Here is an 8,182-nt window from a genome sequence, read left to right as displayed (position 1 = left end):
CCTCCTCCCCCATTCCTCTCATATACAAAAGGGCCTTCTAACCTACACTTCAGCCTACAGTTTTTGTACAGATGGCAGCTCCTTCCTGTCACATGTCCACATCAGACTGACCCCTCCATTATCAGTAAAGACAGTAGTCACACAGACACAACAGCCCGACAAGCTGCAACCCCACTTTTATAACTCACCCTAACCCCGCCCCAGGCTACCCTACTACACAACCCAGATAATAAGGTAACCCAGACACCTAACCCTCCTTCAACACAGAATACTCTCCTAATCCCCACTGTGTATTCATCTTCACCCTCCAGCTCCTGTTCCCTCATGATCACCCATTCCCCACAAATCTCATCTCTCTTCTCACACTCCTACATTTCTTCTGTTCAAATGATTGCCAAACATCCTCTACCAAGTGATGCCCCTAAATTCATTAACTGTCCAGACATCCTCTGTTGTAGAATAATAGTTGGAGATGTGTTACATTTGTTTACGCTGTGGAATATTTGTTTAATGATGCAGAGATATGCTGCATTCTTTATGTTGCATTTGTTTAACTCTGTGAAGCTGTGTTACTCTGCCTGTCTAAAACACCTGATTGGTCTAGTAAAGAGCTGAATGGCCAATAATAAGGCAGGAAAAAAAAGATAGGTGTGGCTGGCAGGCAGAAAGAATAAATAGGAGAAAAAGAGATTGAGGAGGGAGAGAAGGAAGATGCCAGGGGCCAGCCACATGGCCACACAGCAGACACCGAATAAGAAGGAAAGGAAAGTTATACAGAAATAGAAAAAGATAAAAGCCCAGAGACAAAAAATAAATGAGATAAATTAAGAAAAGCTGTCAAGAAAAAGCAAAGAGAAAAAAAACCACCCAACTACAATCTTCAGACATCAAACACTCTGAACAAATCCTACACACCCAATTACAATACATGACTAACCCCAAGCCATCTCCTCTCTGACACACACATACACTCTTGTGACCAATACTTGGGTCAAGGTCATCCAACAAACTCTCTCCTCAACTTCACTGATACCTCCTCAGTGCCTCTCACTGCTTTCTTTGCACCGGCACAGCCATATCTGAATGGAATGGCAGAAGTCATAAAGCCAGCACAGCTGCTTGACAAAGATCCAGCAGAGCTGAGCCACATGATGGCTGCCATGCCACCTTTGGTTTTCATCTCCACCTGTTGCATACTTTGAGGACTTTTAATATTTGAACAATATTGGATTGACGGAAATTTTCTTATGAATCATTTACACCTTATCTAAGCTTCCCCAGGAAAGTCCTTATATACTATTCCCTCCTTCTAGGGAGACATCCTTGTCTACATGAAGGTCTTCCTTATGCCTTGGAGGTTGGGACAATAAAGAAGCCAGAGGTCTCTTTATGAGGCTATAAGGCATTCTTGAAACATCTGTCCCTGTACTTACACAGGAATGAGATATTCAAAACAAAGTAAACTTAAAAAGGTAAACAAGATTCAGTAGGCTAGAGGAGTTGGCCACAGTTCAGATTACAAGCCTCTTCCCACTGTACACTCAGACAATTACGTGGCATACAACTCTGCCCTACATAGAGACATACTGATGAGCAAAGTATGGAGTGGAAAGATGATAAAGAATGAGATGTCAGGACCTCCCTCTCTTAGAAAAGTTAGCTCATGCAGAGTCATATAGTGATGTATGATCAAGGAACAACAGAATGCCAGGATTAGACACATAGACAAATTCTAAAAAGATACAAAATATAAACATTGTATTATGCTAGAATTTGAATAATAACTGCAGCAGCTTTGCCCTGAAGATTTTTCCTAGGTGCTCTGACAATTAAGAGTTAATAACACACTGATTGGGACATGGCAAATGCCCAGGCTGGCTTGAAGATTTTTATTTTGGTCTAGTGTCCTTGAAGCAACCAAAGCTACCAGCCTGAGAACAAGCTGTCATATGCCTCTAGATTATTAAAAATTGGGTTATGGGGTTAATGAGTAAGAATGATAAATCTGTTTATAAATGATGTCAAAACTTGAGGGAAAATGATTGCAAATAATAACTTTGTTCTCTCATAATTTATTAATGATGACTAAAAGATGAACAAAAGGAAGTGAAACACATGTCCAAAAACAAAAATGATATGATCTATTGTAGCATGAATCTTAAAAGTTCTTATTAATATAATCAAACCCGAGGCCAGTTGTTGGAGTGAAATGCTGGATGGTCAGAGAGACAGAACAAGTCACAGCTATCTCACCTTGCCAGTTCCTCAGCTGGTCCTGTTTCCTCAGACTGGAAGCCTCTGTGTCCTCATCCAGAATGAATCTCAGCTGAACTGTATTGCTCCAAAGCCTGAAAGCTTAACCAGCCAAATGCTTGCCCAGGTAAATGCTTCTAGTTTCTGGTCCTCACGCCTTATAAACCTTTCTGCTTTCTACCACCACTCCCTGGGATTAAAGGCTGCTTTCTGGGATTAAAGGTGTGAGTCACCATGCCTGGCTGTTTCCAATGCAGCCTTGAACTCACAGAGATCCAGAGGGATTTCTGTCTCTGGAATGCTAGGATTAAAGGCGTGTGCTACCACTGCCTAACCTCTATGTTTAATAGTGTGGCTTTTCTGTTCTCTGATCCCAGATAAGTTTATTAGGATACACAATATTTTGAGGAACACAATACCACCACAATCTATATTTTGGAACATCATGAATGTATCCCTGCTTACTAAGTTCTGTATAAATAAAGTAGCACTCTGGCTGCTAGTCAGTCAGGCTGCAAGATTCTCCTGACCACCAGGCCTGGCTCACTTCTTTCCCTTACCAGCTCCTTACCTCCTCTGCTGGGACCTGTCCCACCATGGTTGGCTCCCATCAGAGTAGGGAAAGCCATACAAAGATGTGCTTCCTCTCTGTCCATCTCTCCTAAAACAAAACTATGAAGTATCCCATGTCTGAATCATCCCATTACCTATCTTGCATCCACCCATCTTCAGACCCTGCCCTCATCCGGAGCTGGACTCCAGCATTGCACCTCTCTTCAAAGTTCTCCATTAGTCACAGTCCCACTATTGCTACTGATACCCCAGTTGCCAATGCTCTACCCCCACTACTGACTGCTTTGTCCCTTTGACCATTCCAGTCCCACTTAGGGAACCAAAGCCAAATTCTCTGAACCTTTCCACACAACACTCAAACCTGTTACAGACCAGACCTCTCACTGTTTGACAAGAGCCTCTACAAACATCCATGTTCCTACAGTATTTCATTTTCAAAACCCACCTAGATACCTTCAAATAAGTCTTGATATAACAAAAGCCTCTCAAATTGTATTCTTCTCAACACAACCAGACCCTGCTTTTAGATAACAGTTATTCTCTCAATTATCCGTGTGTGTGTGTGTGTGTGTGTGTGTGTGTGTGTGTGTGTGTGAATAGCCGATCTAAATTTTCCTGGATCCTCTCAAGAACTCACAAACAGACTACAGATAAATACTCCTGACATTCAACATCCTAAGTTTTCCTGCCTATTGCCTATTCCTAAGGGTGGGATCTTTCAGCTTTCCCTGGAATCTCCTCCTTTCCCTAGGATCTCCTCCCTTTCCATGGGATCTGTCTACTTTCCCTGGGATCTCCCCCTTACCCTGGGATCTCTCCCCTTTCCCTGAGATCTCTCCCCTTTCCCTGGGATCTCTCCCAGTTACCCTGGTCTTGAGACTGCTTTTCTCAACTACCAGGACTAAGAACCTAACATTTTCAAATGTATAAATGAGAAAATTTTTCTAGACTCCTTAACTTTACCTCTGTCCAGGAAGTCATCAATCTGTCCTAACAGATTTCAAATCAACTACAGATTACTCCAGCAAACTCTAGCACCAACACCAGCAATTTCCTTGGAATCTACCTCCTGTTCTAGCATCATAGACTACACTTCCCTAGCCTCAGAAGGTCCCACAAAACCTGGACATCAACTGACACAGCTTGCTTTTCCCAGACCTGACTGACAACCCCCTTAGGTCCCTTAATGACTATACCCCAAGGTCAGTAGGAAGCAGCCAGAGAGAATGATGCCCAATTTACTCAACACCAAAACACCCAATAATAAATCAAAAAGGTGTGAGTTAGGGTATACTAGCCTACTTGACCATGTGGGTCTGGCAGGCCTTGTTCTTCTCTCTAGTTCCCTTAGACTTGCTGAAAACTGTTAGATTACATCCCTAAAGCTAGCTCCAAGGTCAGTTCCCTTATTTGGCAACTTCCTCCTCCTGATGACGACTACCAGGGTCCAGATGGCAAAGTATTAAAGACCAGCAATCAAAAGCCCCCTTTGGCTCACCTAATTAACATGTCCAATCAAAATATACCATCACATCCTAGCACACTACATCACAGACATCCCCTTTTTCTCTTCTTAAAAATTATACCTGCAAGGTCATTTGCTGCTGTTTCACTGCCTGAGTCAGAAAGCTGCCACTTTAACTTTTCTTCCCCCACTGTGCATAGGGTGGGGGTGGCAGTGTATGGGGGTCTCCATCACTACCCTCTGCAGTTAACAGTCAGGCCAGATCTAAAGAGCATGAGTTCAGCAGGTTCCTGGAATGGTGAGATATGGTGGTAAATGACTAATGAATAGATACACATGAGGACAACACTGTTGAACACAGGAGTGAAAGCACAGCACAGAAACACTCCTCAGATCCTGCAAAACCCAGGAAAGTAAAGTGAGAAACACTTGCCCTGTGCATTTGCAGTGACCGACTCCACCCAGCACTGAGTTCAGCAGGGTCAGTCATGAGTCATCCCGCAGCCATCCTGTGTTTTCTAACCATCCCACTTCCTGTTATGCTCAGAAGAGCTCGAAATGGTTCAGACCTTTCAAAACTGTGCTTCTGAAAGCCCATGTGAGCTGTGAGTGACACTTTCTCTGCCTTCTCTGTAAGACATCCAAGACCTCAGAAGTGGAGAGATTATGAAAGGTGTGTGTCAACGTGAATCAACTTCAGTGATTTATGACACGACACAAATACTTCTGGGTAATATTATCTCAATTGATCTAAAAAAGAAAAGAAATAAGTAAAAGGTGGCCAGAGTCATCACTCAGTACACGAGGGTGTCACAATAATTACTCTGTTAGGTAGAGGATTGCAGGGGCCTGAGATCTACCTTCACCCCTGGCTGAATGCATTGGGAGAAATCACGCACTGGGAACAGGAGATGGTAGATCCTGGAAGAGAGGAGACAGGGTACTGAGCTTCATCGAAATCTGCATAGATTCCCTGCATATTTAGAAAGATGTGGACCAAGGTTTTTGGTTGTATGGGATGGAGGATGGTGCACAGGGTAAGGTTTACCAGGGAGGCGGCAACAAGCCCTAGAGAATGGCATGAATTGTATCATGAGTGAGCAAAGGCAGATGGACAGTGTGGATTTCAGCACAGTGAGTGTTGTGTGACAACATTTTTCCTGGGTGGACAGAGCACACTCATCTACTCACCCCAGACAGAGAGCTCACCACAGACAAAGACACAGTTGAGGGGACTCTGACCAGCACAAGCATGATGATCATGGCTCTGGCAGGCCTTGCTCTTCTCTATCATCCCCCAAGTCTTGCTAAAAAACTATTAGGTTACATTCCTAAAGCTAGCCACCAAAATCTATTCTCTTAGCTGGCTGCTTCCTCCTCCTGAGCCTGACTACCAAAGTCCAGTAATCTAGAAGCCTGCTTTGGCTCACCTAATTAATATGTCCAGTTAAAATTAAACACCTGATTCTAACACAGGGTTTCAATTTTACCTTTTTAAACCTCCATTTGCCTGTGTCCCACATCTGTCTCCCCTCTGGCCAGAGGCAGTCCTTTGTCCCTCCAGGACAAATACCCCTGTCCTTTACCCTGTTCCCTTCCCCTTCACCCTGATCCTCTACCTCCTTTTTCTCTTATTCCCTGCCCTCTGTCCCTCTGGGGCAAATAAATCTCCTTTGTGCTGAGAACTTGGTCTTGGGGGTCCTGAGCCAATATTTTTTCCTGAGCCAATATTTTTCCTTTCTCAGTTACCACTAAAGTCCAACTTGGTGAGCCAATGAGTTTCATTGGGGTTACTTACTAGAATATGTAAGAGCGGTTACAAGAGCAAGAAATACTCAAAGATAGATGCATCACCAAGGCCCACCCATGCCTGAGTAACTGCTCACAAAAGCTAGCAAACCTGGTGCAGCTCAGCAGGTTGGCGAGTCTCCTTTCCAAGTGACTCTGGTCTAACCCTCTTCCAAGAAGTTCAGAGTTTTCTTTGCAGTTCAGCTTTAATAATCTGAGAGGGACTCTCAGGTTTTTTTACTTACTCTGGCAGGGAAGGGTCTAGCAAATTTAGTCAGTTTCAGGGACTTCCTGAAGGTATTTTGAGTAGTTTACCTCTGTGCTTAAAGTGCTTCCCTGCAGGATGGAATGTTTCACTCTCAGAGAAACCTGTTACTCAACAGTGGGTCACATTGTCCAAAACTCTGGGCAGTATGGAGACCTCAGTAGGTAGAGTTTGTGCTGAGTATCTGCAGCATAGCTTAGGTCAGAGCTCCAGGTTCTGTCTGCCCACACTCAGATGTGCTCTCTCTCTCTCTCTCTCTGCCTCTCTCTTGACTCTCTCCCTCTCCCTCTCCCTCTCCCTTTCCCTCTCCCTCTCCCTCTCCCTCTCTCTCTCCCTGACTCTCTCTTTCTCCCTCTCTCTCTCATCGTCCACCAGTGCTCCTTTCTATACACTGTTCTAGTAGGATCCTACCAGTAGACACTAGAGGAGTAGTCAACTTCAGAGCTTCCCTGAACCTCAGAGAGCAACATGGTGTCTCTGCCCTGATCCAGCTTCCCACCCCCTGCATTGCGTTTTGCAGAGAAACTTTTCCTCTGTCCTCATGGAGAATACCAGTTTCTGATCCCACAGAGAAGTTGACTCTCTATTAAACTGACTCTAGGATGTCATTAACTTGAACCCCACCCTCACCCAACCCACTCCTGGTCTCACCGGGCATAGACTTCCTAACCCCAGGGACACACACTACAGGGACAGGAATCTGATTCAGCGCTCTTCCCTGCTCCAGCATTTTCCTTTGTGGGGCTGTGGTGCTGGGGTCCTTCAGAGATTAGGTTTTAGTTCAAGTTTTGGTGTTAGTAAATCAAAAGTTTTTATTATTATTATAAAAAAAAAAAACTGGCCAGGACCAAACCAAAGAGTTCTGTAGGTAAGGCCCTGACGATTGTTAACCAAAGCATTATAAAAGTTAAAAAAACAAACAAACAAAAAACCCACAAAGAAATAATTTTGGAGAGCCAAATTAACTCATATCCTGTCTGGGTGTGAGAAAGTCTTGATTTTATAACAGATGTCCCGCAGGTGCCTCAGCCATTCAAGCAAGCAAGCCTCTCATACAAAAGCAGAACTTAGCAGTTAGTCTGTTTAATCCTGTGGCCCATTACCCTGTAGGAATAGCTGGGGTAGGGAAATGTTTTACAACAACCAGCAATTTTTTAAGAATAGCCCAACAGCACCATGAAATGGCACATCTCGGGTCAGCTGACAGGGTACATTCAAAGTAGGAGCAACTTCCTCATGGCTTATTCAAGCTAACAACAATGTTGTTTTTTTTCAAGCACAGTAAGTTTATCCTCTCAACATGATGTTCACCATCACAGTGGAAATTTCCATTAGTGGCTAGGGAGATAGTCAATTTCTCCCTGGAGCTCACTTGGAGGCAGCCTTGCCTGATTGGTGAAGTCTGAGCCGATGAGAATGCTGTCGCACGATAAGGTGAAGGGCATCTGAGTGACAACAGCCCTACAAACACATGTCCACTTACATTGTCCACTGGGTGAGAGAAAGAAAATCAACAGGACAGCAGCAAGCATGTGGGGTTACAGCAAGGTCTGCAACCATTGCACCCTGGGCTCCCTGGGTCTGAAAGTCAATACTGCCCGGCAATAGATGCCATCATCTGAGCAGAGGGGCTTGAGATAGGAAGCAGAGTGGTCAGTGCCCCGGAGCGCCGACACTGGAGTTGGTTACCAAGGTACCCAAGCACTCAGGAAGCCCTGGAGTTCAACTCAGGCCACTTCAGCAGAGCTCCGCCTCCCGCTCTGAAGGGGGATGTGAAACCTATTCAGCTGATTTGTGTAAACCAGCCAGCTGGTTCAAAGACTAGAAACCAAACCCTT

The sequence above is a fragment of the Peromyscus eremicus genome, chromosome 8a (genome assembly GCF_949786415.1).
Source record: "Peromyscus eremicus chromosome 8a, PerEre_H2_v1, whole genome shotgun sequence".
Taxonomy (NCBI): domain Eukaryota; kingdom Metazoa; phylum Chordata; class Mammalia; order Rodentia; family Cricetidae; genus Peromyscus; species Peromyscus eremicus.
The sequence above is the reverse complement of the archived record's forward strand: the minus strand, read 5'-3'. Positions refer to the sequence as shown.